This window comes from Maylandia zebra, linkage group LG2 (genome assembly GCF_041146795.1).
Source record: "Maylandia zebra isolate NMK-2024a linkage group LG2, Mzebra_GT3a, whole genome shotgun sequence".
NCBI classification, from domain to species: domain Eukaryota; kingdom Metazoa; phylum Chordata; class Actinopteri; order Cichliformes; family Cichlidae; genus Maylandia; species Maylandia zebra.
Genome location: NC_135168.1, coordinates 34575115 through 34592023, shown reverse-complemented (window position 1 = coordinate 34592023; position 16909 = coordinate 34575115).

Sequence of the window (16909 nt, the reverse complement as noted above, 5' to 3'; positions counted from 1 at the left end):
AAGCACTTTGATGACAGTGGGATGGAAAAACTCCCTTTTAGCAGGAAGAAACCTCCAGCAGAACCAGGCTCAGGGAGTGGTGGCCATCTGCTGCAACCGGTTGGGGTGAGGAGAGGAAGACAGTACAAGAACATGTTGTGGAAGAGAGCCAGAGAATAATAACAGGTAATCATTCAATGCAGAGAGGTCTATTAACACGTAATGAGTGAGAAAGATAACTGAAGAAGAAATACTCACTGCATCATGGGAATCCCCCTGAAGTCTACATCTATTGCAGCATAACCAAGGGAGGATTCAGGGTCACCTGGTCCAATTATTAATTCATGTACTAACCAAGACTTGGAAGAAAGAGACCAAATGTTTATTAATCCACATTTCACTGTGTTACTCTTGGGTGCAGATGTAGATGCTGTAGAACTATTGTTCTTTTTATGTGTTTTTTTTTTTTTTGTTGTTGTTGTTGTTTTTTGCACAGAGGCATGTAAGACTGCAACTCTGCTTCCTGGTCCCAACTCTTGATAGTCATGTTTTGGGTGGGTTTAATAAATTGGGCCAGTTTTCTAGAAATGAGAGCTGTTCCATCCAAAGTGGGATGGATGCCTTCTCTCCTAACAAGACCAGGTTTCTGCCATAAAGGTGACCAAAGTTGATCTGTTATCTATAAAGCCCACATTGTTTTTTTTAGACACCACTCAGACAGCCTGCAATTTAAGGAGAACATGAGGCTTAACATGTCACTCCTGGTCCATTTGAGAGGGGACCAGAGAAAACTTTCAGACAGACAAAAGACAGGACAGAAACATTCCCGAAGGAAGATGAGGGATGAATAGAAGGCAGAAAATCAAAGCAGCTGGACTCCAACTGAATCAAGTGAGGAGCCATTAAACAACTCTAATATCTTGTCAACTTACTCAGGAAAAGGTGAACAGCCTATGTAAAGAGTCAGGAATATAGGCATATGGGTGCCATCGGTAGACACAGATTAAGTTAGCATTGTGTCTGTAAACTGAAACTAAAATACTGTAGACTCACTACAGTCTTACAGTTGGCCAATAGAGAAAGAAGGTTGGGCTTGCTGACCACCACAGGTGCAGAGTGGTGTCAAAGTCCCAAGCTAATGTGGATACTGGAGCATGATTGTGAGAGACAAGGGTGTCAATTTCCACCTCCCTCTGGCAAAAACATGCTGTCTAACTCCTCACAAAGGTGTTTTCACTGAAATCAAAGTCCCTGAAATAAAAAGGCAAACTGACCAGGAATTTGCCAATTGGGCCTTTGCTGTACTGTTAGAAATTAGGGTAAAGTTTAAAAAATTGACCCACATGCTGATACAAAAGAGACAATCGGGCTGGAAAAGTAACAAAACTGAGGAGACAAGAAAATCCAAAAGAAATGATCCAACTAAGAGAATCCAAAAACGTAAACATAATGAAGTCCAAAAAGGTAATGAACTAAAAACCATAACTCAGGGAAGACAGGCAGACTGTGAGATATGAGAAAGTCTCACAGTCTTCAAAAATAGAGAACAGGACATGGACGACTTGACAAACTGACAAAGGGATAAAACACACAAATTAAATACTCACATGGAAGAGTGGGGTAACAAGGAAGAAGTAAACACAATCAGGCCGGAGCAGGCAATAACAAGGGCAGGAAAAGCAAAAACACGCATGAAGTAAAAACACATGTCAAGCAAAGTAAATAACCTTCAGAGTACGAAAGGAAGCAAGTAAAAGACAGACATGGAACACACACATACACAGGAAGATGTGGAATAGGAGGCACAAAAGGCATTGAGAGAAGGCAAAAAAGAAGTCTTTCATTACTTTCCTTCCTTTTTCTCAAATTCTCATGTGTGAAGATAATTGTTTTAGCGTTTACGGTAACTTACACAAACACATCTGACTGTTATTGTTCATAAATCTTAAAGAATACCTGCTCATTTGTAAAACAGCTCTTGCAGTCATCTAATGTTTGATTAACGGCAACGCTATAACCAATGAGCGAAAAGGCTCAACTATCGCAGGCAGTTTTTGTAATGAGGAGAGATGAGTTTTGTAACAGAAGAAGGGAGGACAAAATGCCAAGCCATCACAAGCACATATTTGTATTAAAGCTGTGTCTCATAGAGCAGCATTGATCACGTCAACACGGTGTGACCATAAGGCTTCTCTATTCCTCACAAGACCAGGCTGAACTTTAGTCCTGATCTCTTCAAACCAAGGTCAGACAGATCAAACAATGTGTAAAACAAGTCAAAACAGAGCAATGTGTAATTAGTTTCTCAGTTTGTTTGGCCTTGCCCATAGTAACTGCACATTTATCTTCATGCAAATTAGTTTCTCATTGTAATACCAAAATATAGAGGGCACACATCTCCCCTGGCAACAGTAGTGGTTACTTGAAGAGCCGGGATTTGAAGCCCAAGTAGAACACGTTGCCTTTAAATAAAAGTGCTGTAGCAATTGCATAACTCTTATAGTGCACATACATTCCAGTACATGTGGCTGAACAGCCTTTAAGCAATCTCTCCTGACGCTTCTCCAACAGAACTGGTTTACCTTTTGTCCTTTATCTATCTGTCCCTTTATGAGTGGGTTTGCAACACTACAAATGCCTCAGAGAAGAAACTACATGAAAGTGCGCACCATTACCATCAAATTGCCTATCTCGTCCAGAAGAGCTGGCTTTTCAACTCAACTTTGAGTGCCTTGGAACACGCTCCAGGACAGTTATAAAACCAGTTACCTTTCATCATCATTAGAAAGTATCGTGATTAGTCATTCTTTTGGGGACAAATAAACCTAAGGCACCTAAGGCCAAGTTGCATACACACATTACAGTGTGTGCCTGTCGTTCATTAGGCAGTACATTTTATGAGTCCTGTTTGTTAGGTATTTTTCCACTGTCATCTCACACTATTGCAAATAATTGGGTGTTATTTAGGACAAGATTGGCTGTGACATGATGTAAAGGACTATTGATATTTTCATGTGATATATTTCCAGGAAATTAGTCTCATGCAAACAAACCCATGCACCAAAACTGAAATGGTTGAGGGTTTTGATGTAGAACTTTTACAAAAGAAGAAATTACCTCATTTTAAATCACCTCTCAAACACGACCCTGCATGAGGTCCAGTAGTAATAATTCAACCACTGTAGAAAATTATATCTGTTGGGCACATTGCATCTGGAATGAAGTAAACATGCACACCAGTTTTGCTGCCTTCTTTACTCTTCATGAGCATGGTCAACAAGACCACAGCTCTTTTTGCTTGATATATACACGAAGACATTTTAAAACCCTGTCTAAGGTTCTTATAAATGCATTGCTCCAATGCCATTCTCCTCACCAGAGCTAACATTAGTAGCTAACTGTGATCCTTGGGGAGGATTTACAACATTTGTCTTGGCAGATGCATGCCCATGTGTTAATATTTACAACTCCTAGCCACGTGACTGTTGTGCATCACTTTCCAGCTAAATGAGGTTTCCAATTACCAAGGATACTGGCTACAGTTAGAGTTTGCCTCTGAGTGTACTCTGTCTCTCCCCAAACAAGGAAAATGCTGTGGTCACTGGGCAAGAAGATGAGATTCTATGACAGAGGGGGAAAAATCTGAATAAAATCAAATCAATAAAACGATTAAATAAGATCTGAAGTGGTACGACAGTTCTTCAGCTCTTTCTCCAAAGAATAATGAACAAACATCGCTTTGTCTGTCTGCTGACACCTAACATGAGGGTTAAGTCTCTTCAATCATCTCTCCCCATCTGTCTCTGTATTTTTGACATGCACAAATGTGGCACCACCCCGGAGTCCAAATCCACCTCAGTTCCAAGATCTTCATTTCTGTTTTCTAATGCCAGGGCACATCAGACTGACTAGTTTCCTGTTCAGAGAGTAAACAGTCAGGGAAAATTGTAAGGTTGGAGAGATAAATAACTGAGACTTATACAAAGGAATCGATGACACAGTTTATCAATACTGAAGTGGCGATGTTCTCCCTCCAAAAGAAGACACTGAAGAAATGATTCTGACGATAATAAAGCATGAACTTTTTATTCCATTCTCGTTTTTGAGGACTTGTTTCCTCCAACTTGTGGGAAAGCTATAAATTTCTGCAAATTGTGGGATGTATGCTCAGACACATTTTTGTTTTGAATACAGAATCAGCCTTGTTAACATGTGCATTTATAAGGCCCTGTGTCCATTTAGTTTTGCCAGATGTCCTTGTGTAACACTTTAAATTATCATCAGCCATGCAGACCCAGTTCTCTCTTTGACTGGGGTTGTGACAGTGAAAGTCACATAATGAGTATAATAATAAGCGTGACAGGTATAACAAGTGAGTGTTTTAAATGCTACATGAGTATGGTATTAAATATTGTTGACCTTGCTGCAATTTATTACACATTCAATGAGCTCATTAACCCTGGTACACTATCGCTATAAATAGTAACACGATCACTAATGCCGGGTGATTTTTACCCGATATAATATAACCAATGAAAAGTAAACAAATATATCAAAATATGACAACACATGACAAATTAGAGTGGTCTTCTTTTACTTTCAACTGTGCTATGTCTAACAAAATGAAAAATAAAACTCCTAAAACAAAATAATGACTCTGGAAAGCTGGTCTTTGGTCCACCCATTCCTGGGACATTTGAGACTTCCCTGGTGATGGCACAGGCTCCTCGACACGCAAACAGCTGCAGGAGAGAGAAATCATTTAAATGTATTTTCTCGGGTGTAAATCACCCAGCGATAGTGTTCTAGGGTTAATGACTTAAACACATTAATGAATTAAGCATGGCTCAGTTTAATAATGACTATCTGGATGATGTCTGGGGAATGCTCTTTGTTCCCAATAAAAATCTCATCAAAAAACTCATACACACTGTGTTATTTATGACAGAACCAACTTTTGAATTTAGATTCACAATGTTCAGCAAAACATGTCTGACTGACACCAGCCGAGATATACCAGCAAGTCACTGGCCTCATTCGTTTCTCTTCATTGGTTACGCAACTTAAATTTGCTTCTTCCTCTGATAAGTGTTCAGCGCTGTGTTTTCTGGCAGCAGAAAAGAGGAACCAGAAGTGAAGGTAATACAGAAAGGACACCTCCCTCTGGTATGGTTTACCAAGCTAAGATTAGCAGTCAATACTTCCTTTCTTACCCTTTAGAAAGAAGAAATGTTCAAGTACTGTTTTCTTTTTGGGAGAAAAGAAATCAATACTACAGTCTCCTTTACCAGGCATAATAAAAAAAAAAAAAATAGTGAACATAGTGTCATAGGTAAGATCACACTGTACACTACACTGAACTTTGATATGAGGTGTTATGTATTTAGTAAAAGCAATATGTTGTTTAGTGGTACTACTTTGAGTTGTAAAGTAGAGAACACCAAGTGTGGTGAATGTGCGCATTGATATGCATGTGTCCTTCCACAACATCTTTAATAATGTAAGTTACTTTCCACAAAAAGGTGTTGTTGCTTAAGTGGCTAAGTTATAAGAGAGAACATAACATGAGGGTTAAAGAAAAAAATAAAGGATTGCAGGACTGCAAATGATGACTATCAAAGCAGCAGCTCAACACACCATGTTTTGGCATGAGTGGCTGTACTTACAAGCATGAACACTACTTGTCTGCTTAAAGAAGAAGCTCCGTTTTTTGCAAATTGCATTGCATTTGATCTAGTTTACATTTTCATGAACTGTAAGCCTGCATGGTGAGTCTGTGGGTGATCTTTGCACTAGCTGTAATGTTTCAGCTATCTTATAAAATGCAAAGTGTTCTGTATCCACAGGGTTAAATTTTAAACGACTTTGGTTTATGATACCAGCACGCCAGATACGAATGGTGTAACTGAAAAGATTAAGGACATTTCCACCATTCTGAGCTAATGCTAATTATCTCATTTCTATCTGTACTAGCAGACACTCTGGCCACACTACCGCTCATTATCACAAATTATCATTGGTCTTATCAGCCAATTATATTGAAGTAACTCAGTGCATTCACACAGGCAGAAATGGTCAAAAGGACCTGCTGAATTTCACATCAAGGATCAGAATGGGGAAGAAAAGGAGATTTAGGTGACTTTAAACGTGACATTGTTTTTGGTGCCAGATGTGCTCGTCTGACTATTAAAAACACACAACCATCTCTAGGTTTTACAGAGTGCGGTCTGAAAAAGAGAACATATCCAGTGAGTGGCAGTTCTCTGGGCAAAAATGCTTTTTTGATGTCAGAGATCAGAGAAGAATGATCAGCCTGGTTCTAACTTATAAGAGGGCAACAGTAACTCAAGTAAAGAACGGTTACAAACAAGGTATACAGAAGACTATCTCTGAATACATCGCTTGTCAACTTTTGAAGCAGCACACCACAGTAAATGCCACAGCCTACCTGAGCATTGTTGCTGACTGTGGTCATCCCTTTTTGACCAAGTGTACTCATCTTCTGATGGCTGTGCCAGTGACACCTTGAAAAAAAAAACCATCCCTGGATCTCAAACCAACAGAGCACCTTTGGGATATGGTGGAGCTGATATAAATGTAGCAACTGAATGATACTGTCATGTTAACATGGACCAGCATCTCTGAGCAAGGTTTCCAACATGTTGTTGAATCTGCGCCATGGAGAATTAAGGAAGTTCTGAGAGGAAAAAACAGATTCCAATGCAATACTATCAACGTGTACCTGATGAACTTGTCGGTGAGCGAATGTTTACACTGAGTGTGTCGGCATGGTAACATTAATGTTTACTGTAAATACTGGTTATCTGTTTGCAACACTTTATAACAATAATCATTAAAAACGTGATAGTTTATTAAACTTCAGCCAGTATTTTTGGACTTTTAACAAACAGTAAAATAATTAATAATGCAAAATAATAATGTTGAAAGTACTGCTTTTATTTTGTGAAATACAAACTATTCACTGTTTGTTTTTTGCGTTGTTGTTTTTTTAAATTTATGATATAGTAATAATGTATCATTTTCAAACTAAGGTAAGACAGCACTACTTTAAGTGCACAGACGTTTCCCTGCTTTCTACTATGCTTGTAAGATTTATCTTCTCCTTTTATCTTTTTCATCATGAACTGGGTCACAGGTACAACTTTTACTGTCCTTGCCTGTGTTTTGACATTTTTACAAAAACATCAAAATTTTTATCAGTTTTGCCCTTAATGTTGGCTGAAACCTCAGTGACAAAATGGTCTGACCTGAATCATTTGACAATGGTGGCCATCAGCTTGTATGTCACTAATAAAGCATCACTTTGAAAACCCCTGTATCTACCACTGTGGTCCAGACTGTCTTTTTTGGGTCAGGCGACTGAAAAAATAAACTCACCAACTTTCTTTTATCTAAATCTGTGTATGTGTTGGAATCTGTGTGTCTGTTATCTAATGCAATCTGCCAAACATTAAACGATGGCACGTGAAGATATGGAATTCTTATTTAAGATTGAGAAGTAAGCCGACAAGGAAATTAAAAAGCAATGTAACCGGTAGTATAAAATTATCAGCAGTGCAGTTGCACTTTATGTTAAAAAATGCAATGAGCGAACTCTCTCTCTACTTCAACCTGTGATTTTGTACAATTGCAGGCCTGGTTTTGTGCCACACAGTCATTACAGTGATAATGGCTCCAAATTAGCTTCATCCTGCAAGCTTGCCCCATCCGTCTTCGGCCTAGATAACAGAGGTTCATCTTTGGGAAGAGCAGATAAGTTACATTTATATCGGTTATATTACCATGCCAGAATAGTTGAAGTGAGACCAGATTTACTGGCTGCTCTACAGTATCCCATGGGGCAATCTTACGAGCACAGAAATGAAGCCATCTGGGAAATGCCAAAAACTGCAGTTCTTCAAGTGGCCACTTGAGATTGGATAATTTGCATGTTTGGAGCCTGGTACACAAGCAGGTTTTTGTTCTTTCTAGCTAAATCCCCCCTCCCGGCCTTAACCTAACTACAGGATGAGATACATGGATTCCAGTACAGGCAGCTGTAGCCGGCAGCTGTCTGGAAAGCTTCACCTCTGCACATCTGATTGATGTAGTGAATTGCACTAACAACATGTCCAAGAAGCCGGTGTTTAGTGAGTGATGTTCTGTTCTGCAGTTTTGTTTGTATATTATGTAGTACTATTTAGCAGGTATCTGTAACTAAGCAGTGCACCTATACAGTCTATGGAGCTGATAACATCGCACTCCATCATCACTTCCAAATTTGGTTACTTCTGGCTGCAATCCAAGATGGGGATGGCTACCAAGCTAAAATTCAGGTTTTAAAATAGGACTTCACAAACCATCTTTTAACATCTTCTATATGCAGTCTGTACAACATCCTCAAAGGCTCTAAGAGGATTTTGGCCTACAATGTTGAGGATATTGTGCATGCTCATGCATATCAGCTGCTCAGTAACGTCTGATTCTTTCTCATGGCTATACTGAGCGAGAAAGTAGCCTGTTTACCTTTATCAGAGCATCGAACATCTAATTTGCCATCGGTAAAGCACAGCTAGCTCTGCAAAAACAATATCAAGATGGCATTCTCACTCAAATTTACTGAATAAACAATGTAAGAAGCTCAAACAGCAAAAGCAGATGTGTTGTGACAACAGCACTTTTTTTTCTTGCATCATATTACTTGAATGCATACAGCCTTTACCCGCATGGATTATTCTGACCACACACAGAAAACCGAAAAACCTTTCACCTAGAAACCTAGATTTTTTTGTATTTGATTGCCATGTAATTTTATGTTTTCAGTCACTAGTCTAAGGGATTCACCTGTGCTTTATTGACAAAGGACGGTTATGTAATTCAATATTTTGGTTAGGGCCGATGGTCAGAAAAAGGTTTTTTCCGTTTTTGTTTATGATAGTGTCAAAAACTTTTGCCGCTTTGTATTGTAAAGTGTGCAGTGACAGTAACATCTGCAGCATATTTAGTAGGCAGGAAATCCCCTTAAAGGCAGCAGGAAACAGTAAAACTGATCTTAATCTGTACCAGTGGAGTGAGCTTTAAATTTTTGAATTAAGAAAAAAAAAAAACCAAATCTAGTCCTGTTTTTTTCATTAATTTTATTTAATTGCCAGACAGGAGTGGAAACAGTCCCATATAGGCAAAACTTAGTGACAGTTGATCAATCAGACTCCCTCAGATGCCTTATAGTAATATTCTTCTTGCCGGAAATTAAGTTTTTCAATTAACATTAATGAAAATGTCTGCAATATCAAACAAGGAAAGAAAAGCACTGCAGTGAGCATGCTGCAGTGTCTTTGTGCAGACCCTGTGGGTACATCTGTTTATCAGTTTGTGCATGTGCGTGCGTTTCAGCTCTCAAGAGGAAGGTGTAGTTTTCCCATCAACAATGTAACATGTGTGCATGACGTCTCTGCATGTTTTCTATTATGTCTTCCTATGCAAAATATATTTCAACAGTGTCACCATCCAACAGTAAATACAAGGAAGTAAATACTTTCCCATCATGTGTCTAGCCTCTGTTACTATAGTCAAGCTCTAAACAAATTTTAATGAATAATTTTTCGGCCCATTTAGATTTGTGGAGACTAAACTAAGAGCACATGTCATAAAACAGCATAAATCCAATAAAGAAAGCAAAGCAGCAGAGACGAGACAATGCCGTGTAAAAGCCAAACTCATAACAAGATTGTTCTCCTTATTGGAATCATTGTTATTCTGACCCCCATAGTCATTTTTATTGACTGCTGTTGGCATGCTGTCTTTTGATATGCATATTTCAGCTTTCGGAGATTGGAACGTGAAGATTAAGTTATCTATGAACCAGAGGTGGGACCAAGTCATTGTTTTGCAAGTCTCAAGTAAGTCTCAAGTCTTTATCCTCAAGTCTCAAGTCAAGTCTCAAGTAATGTCAGGCAAGTCAGAGTCGAGTCTCAAGTCACTGGTGTAAAAGTCCGAGTCAAGTCACAAGTCTGAAACTTTGAATTTCAAGTCCTTTTGAGTCTTTAAAAAAAAAAAATGAAAAAAGAATGTTGCAGTTATGCTAAATGTAAATATTAGACCATGTAATTTTAAAATCTGTGTTTTTCTCAACACATGACAAAATAGTGAACTTAGAAAATAGACACAAATTGTGAAATTGCACCTCTATAAAATGCAGCTCAATTAAACCTAGCTCCAAGAATAATTTTCACCGACAGTTCTGAGATAAGCTGCATGTTATTCTTGGATGCGGTTGTAGGACCGGTGTTGCACAACACCGGCTTTAAAATCGCATGACAAAAATATCATACACATTAAAAAAAAAACTGCATCACCAACGTAGCCTGGACAACATTTGCTAGTTAGATGAAGTCAGCTATCTCATCGTAGCATATTTATATGCATATTTATAATTATACGGTTCTTGGAGTGAGTGCACACACTCATGAAGTTTAGTAACTTCAGGTCACTGCAACAAGCCCAGGTACAGTTTACCGCCGGATGGGTACAGGAACTTGAAATGCACCGTGTAGAACGAAAGACCATCGTACGTATCATAAGTTTACCAGTCTCACAAATTGTCGTCATAAATATACATTCCTTAACCGTTTATTAATAGGACCTTTGAGCTCAACGGTAATTAATTAGTAGTGGAAATAATTTCTGGTACGCGTTACAGAAATGTAGCAGTGACAATAATACTGTATGCTGTAATCGTACTGGGCAATTAGTGATACAAAAAACCTGTTTTATCCTGTGAATAAAAGTATATGTTTTTGTCAATGTACCATAATAACAGAGGCGAAACGCAATATTGTGTCAGGACAATTCACTATTTATGCACAATAAATAAAGGAGCATAGCGCGACAATTTCTGTTCAGCGCCAGACTTGCTTGTAACCTATATCACTAATTATGTTATGAAAATGACGTATTAACTACTAAAAAACACTGACCTTCGTGTAAATGCTTGGAGCAGATTAACCTGTGAGCTGGAGGGTTCTGGGACGTTATATTTGATCTTTGAATGGCTGCAATCCAGGCCATCCGTCGCATCTTTGTTACTTCGGAAACATGAACAATTTCTCTTCAACGACGTAATCCGATAACAACCGATCTCTTTACCCGTCGGCTTCCCGTGGCTGTCATGCGACCGGCTATTGCAGTTAATAATACAACGGCTTCTTGACATTTTTGTGTTTCTTTTTATCGCTGTGTGACTGATTTCAATTGAAAGTCTGCGTGCGCTAGTACCTCTTGCCACGAGTTCCCAGAATCCTTTGCGGTTTACCCCTGAATGACGTCACATTTTCAATCTCTATATAATATGCATGTTAAATTTTATATTTGGGGTGAAATATCAAGTCTTTTCAAGTAAACCGGTTCAAGTCCAATTCAAGTCCCAGGTCATTGGTGTAAAAGTCCAAGTCAAGTCACAAGTCTTAGAACATTTTTTCAAGTCAAGTCTAAAGTCATAAAATTAATGACTCGAGTATGACTCGAGTCCAAGTCATGTGACTCGAGTCCATACCTCTGCTATGAACTGTTTTAGTGCGACATCTTAAATCTGATTAGCAAATCGAATTTAGATTTGATGGATGTTCTTAAAATGAGCAGTTTCAGTACACATAGCACTGTGGCTAATCCACAACAGCTGTGTTTGCATGTCCAAATCTCCCACTACTGCAGTTGGCTTTATCTATTAACACAAGAAGGCTTCAGTCAGGCTGCTGGAGGAGTTTGTGTGGAGTCTGTACAGTATGTTCTCCAGTTTTTTCAAGGCACTGAGCATTCCTCCCAGTAGTGAAAAAAATGCAGGTTTAGGGTTAACTGGTTTGACCTGGAGGTGTGAATATGAGCTTGAGTGGTTGTCTCTGTGACGTGGGATGTGCTTCAGCACCTCATGGCAGAGATAAGAGGGTATGGATGGAATGATGTTGAACGGGTTAAACAGATGTTTGTTTTTTTCCTTAACAGACGAGATTTTATTACACCTTAAATACTCTTTCATTCTTCACATGAATAGTAATCTTTTATGGGCAATCTTTTCTTATCCTTTTCAGTGATTTCATTATTAGTAATGACAGACACGTTACACTAAAGATGTTTTAATTCTATTACAGAGTTTCCCATTCTATTAATGTCATGTTTGTTATGAATATCAGGCTTCTTTTCACACATTTGTCTTTGAATGAAATAAGTGAATTGCCTGGAGTGTGTGGCTATTGTGCAAAGTTATACAGGATATTGCTGTCAAGGCTGGCAGAGTAGGATGCAATGCAGGACTTGGAACAGGAGTAAACTAAAAAGCTGTTTTGTTAAACAAAAACTAATTAAAATAATAAAGCAGGTCAAAAAACAAATAGAAACCAAATCTGCATATAAACACGGATACTATGCTGCCAGGGAGGGAGGATTAACCCAGAGGGAGAATGCAATGAAAACCAGAGGGAAACTTAGGACTAAGAGAGAGAGGAAACAGTTGGGCAAAACAAGACACAGGTGAACAGAATCAAACTAACATGGCAAGGGGAGGGGAGGCAAAACTGAAGACAACACACAAGATGCTGGAATATCAAAATAAAACAGGAAGTTTTACCAGCACTAAGACATATGAACTTGACAGAATTAAAGGAGACAAGGGTTAATACTACAGGTGACACTGAGGAAAAGACGCAGAAACAAGAATAGGACATGAAAGGCAAATAACATAATCAAACAAAAAACAATACAAAATGGAAATACAAAACTTCATTGAAACTTCATTCTGAAAAAGAGCAGATTCCTTTTTTCATTTATCAAGTGTGACCCAGGCTCCATCTGGGCTGTAATTGATTCCAGAAAAGTAGAACACTGAAATAACTTACAGTAGCTTGCAAAAGTATTCGGCCCCCTTGAACTTTTCCACATTTTGTCACATTACAGCCACAAACATGAATCAATTTTATTGGAATTCCACGTGAAAGACCAACACAAAGTGGTGTACACGTGAGAAGTGGAACGAAAATCATACATGATTCCAAACATTTTTTTTTACAAATAAATAACTGAAAAGTGGGGTGTGGGTAATTATTCAGCCCCTTGAGTCAATACTTTGTAGAACCACCTTTTGCTGCAATTACAGCTGCCAGTCGTTTAGGGCAGCGGTCCCTAATCCCCAGGCCACGGACCGGTACATGAGTCATTTGGTACCGGGCCGCGAGAGTTGAGGCTCAGGTGTGAAATGTATAGAGATTGAAAATGTGACGTCACTCAGGGGTAAAACCGCAAAGAATTCTGGGAACTTGTGGCAAGAGGTACTAGCGCACGCAGGCTTTCAATTGAAATCAGTTATACAGCGATAAAAAGAAACACAAAAAATGGCAAGAAGCTGTTGTTATTAACTGCAATAGCCGGTCGCATGACAGCCACGGGAAGCCGACGGGTAAAGAGATCGGTTGTTATCGGATTACGTCGTTGAAGAGAAATTGTTCGAGCCATGTTTCCAAAGTAACAAAGAGGCGACTGGATTGCAGCCATTCAAAGACAAAATATAACGTCCCAGAACACTCCAGCTCACAGGTTAGTCTGCTCCAAGCATTTCCACAAAGATCAGTCTGCTGTTGTAGTTAATGCGTCATTTTTCTTAACATAATTGGTGATATAGGTTACAAGCAAGTCTGGCGCTGAACAGAAATTGTCGCGCTATGCTCCTTTATTTATTGTGCATAAATAGTGAATTGTCCTGACACAATATTGTGTTTCGCTTCTGTTATTACCATGGTACACTGACAAAAACATATACTTTTATTCACAGGACAAAACTGTTGTTTTGTATCACTAATTGCCCAGTACGATTATAGCATACAATATTATTGTCACTGCAACATTTCTGTGATGCGTACCAGAAATTATTTCCACTGCTAATTAATTACCGTTGAGCTCAAAGGTCCTATTAATAAACGGTTAACGAATGTGTATTTATGACGACGATTTGTGAGACTGGTAAACTTATGATACGTACGACGGTCTTTCGTTCTACACGGTGCATTTCAATGTCCTGCACCCATCCGTCGGTAAACTGTACCTGGGCTTGTTGCAGTGACCTGAAGTTACTAAACTTCACGAGTGTATGCACTCACTCCAAGAAGCGTATAATTATAAATATGAGCGTGGTGAAGTTGGGCAGCACGATGACGTATTATGTCCCTCTGTGTGCTCGTAAGGGTCTGACCCTTTCACTCCTTTGATTTTTTCCTCGTATCTTTTCTTTGACTTTTCATCATGTCTGTCTTTGTACGGACCGGCATTGTTCTCCTTCGTTTTGTACATACCTTTTTGGGGGGCAAAGAAAAAGCAAGAATTTATTGGAACCGAAGAATGAACGTTTTGCGGTGCTCCAAATGCTTGCATTTGATGCAGTACTTGGATTGTTTTGCCACGAGTTACCGGCATGCAATGCGCGAAAGTCACGTGGTCTGTCAATCTCTATAGTTTTCAGGGTTTTTATCGGTTTTCAGCGTTATTTTGTTATCGTTTTTATTGTTTACTCTGTTTTGCTTGGCCTTTTCACGTGTGTTATGAACAGTGATGCCGGTAACGCGTTGCTTAGTAACGCGTTACTCCGAATATGACCACTTTTTCAGTAACGACTAATCTAACGCGTTACTATTTCCATAACAGTAGTCAGATTAAAGTTACTTGTCCAAACCACTGTGCGTTACTATTTTTTTAAGCAAAAAAATTTGGTTTCTTCTTTTCGTCTCAGCGGATGACAAACGCATACGTGTCGTGAAACGTCACATAAGCGACAGGTCACGTTTCCCGCTCACAAGCAGCCAGCGACGTAAAAAAGTGTAAACAACAATGGAGGGAGAGAGATGTTCGTTCTTTAGCTGGAAATATGGTCACTATTTTGAGTTTCTGTCAACTAAAGATTTAAATATTAAGGTTCGTTGTACACTCTGTGTTGGCGAAAAAGTGTTATCTACCTTCAAAAACACTACGTCAAACTTAAAGAAACATTTGGAGTCGCAGCACAGCACAGTCAAACTCACAGAGAGAGTCCCACCAAGTGGTCCGAAGCAGAGAGCCGTGACTTCCGCAGAAGGTCCTACACCCCCCAAACAACAAAAGTTGGACTTTGGTGCAAAACCAGTAAGTGATGAAGAATTGAAGAAGTTGGTCGCGCAGTATATTGTAGAAGAAATGCTACCTATAAACACTGTTGACTCGCCCTCGTTTCGTGCCATAATAAAAAAGATCCCTACTTCTGTTAATGCCGAGCTGCCTCACCGAACGACTTTTACTTCTTACTTGGAGAAGGAGTTTACAGAAATGGAGAGAAATTTGAAGGCCACACTGAATGAGATTGACTTTGTTTCAACTACCGCGGATATTTGGACTGCTAACAACAGAAGCTATATGGGAGTAACGCTCCACTGGATCAGTAGAACCACATTAGAGCGTCACAAGGTTGCATTAGCATGTAGGCGAATTCGTGGTAGACACACGTATGATGTCATTGGTACAGAAATCGAAAACATCCACTCCTCTTATGGATTACTCAACAAAGTAGTTGCAACAGTTACTGATAATGGATCCAACTTTGTTAAGGCGTTTCAAGTTTATCATCCTGTCACGGAGTCCGATGATGAGACGGAGGAGGAAGAGCCCAGTCCCAAAGACGATGATGTCACTTTTTCTGATCTGTCAGAAATCCTCTCGGCTGAGAATGAAAGTGATGGTCAGCTGTCTCTTCCCCCGCACCGCAGGTGTGCTTCGCACACCATCAACATAATTTGCACACGTGATGTGGAGAAACATTTAACAACCAATGCAGAGAGCAGGGCTGTGTATAGGAGCAGCACAGCAAAATGCACAGCTCTTTGGACCAAATCGAGTAGATCTACACTTGCATCAGAAACAGTGGAAGAAATCAGCAAAAGAAAGCTCCTAATACCAACATCCACAAGGTGGAATTCCTTTTTTGATGCTGTAAAGAGAATTGCAGAAATCCCCATGGGTGAGCTGAATACTCTGTGCACAAAGCTAGGACTGAAGTGCTTCAAAGATCAAGAATACCAGTTCCTGCATGAGTACTGCATGGCCATGAAACCTCTGACTGCAGCACTGTACATTTTACAAGGCGACTGTCCATATGGAACTTTACTACCAACACTTGAAGTTCTAATGCAGAAGACCCAGGCTGTGAAAGATGACCTCTCCAGGATGACTGCAGGCCTTCCAGATGCCATTGTACAGGTACGCTCTATCTTGAAATTAGTCAAATTTTTTGCTTCATACAATTCACAAACATGGAACAGAATATTAATTATCATTGAAAAATAAGATTAAAACAATTAAAATGTTTACAAGTAACCTAAAACAAAATAAATCCATAATACTGATCTCATATTAGGCATGGTTTGCAAATAATTCAATAACATAATAAATTGTAGGCATAAAAATATCAATTATGTTTTTTAGGCTATTCAGACTCGTTTCGCCGGTGTGCTGGATGACAAAGATGCCCTTCTTGCAGCTGCCAGTTGTCCAAAATTCAAACTCCGATGGCTGAGAGATGCAGGAAGGAGGGAGCGAGTAAAACAGCTTCTGACAGCAGAGTGTTGCACCACTGCTCCTCTGGCAAAAAACCCTGCCAGTGTGCCCAGTGCTACTACATCTAGCAGCCAAGGTGAGATGGACTTTTTCACTTTTGAGGCAGAGCCAGAGGAGGAGACCTATTCTGCAGAAAAAGAAGTCATGGACTACCTGATGTCAGGCTACGACCTTCAGATTCTGCATAAATTTTCAAGCATAAAGACAATTTTTTTAAAGTATAACACTCCAACCCCATCAAGTGCTCCTGTGGAGCGACTTTTTAGTCTGGGAGGTTTGGTGCTCACGCCTAAAAGAAATCGACTTTCTG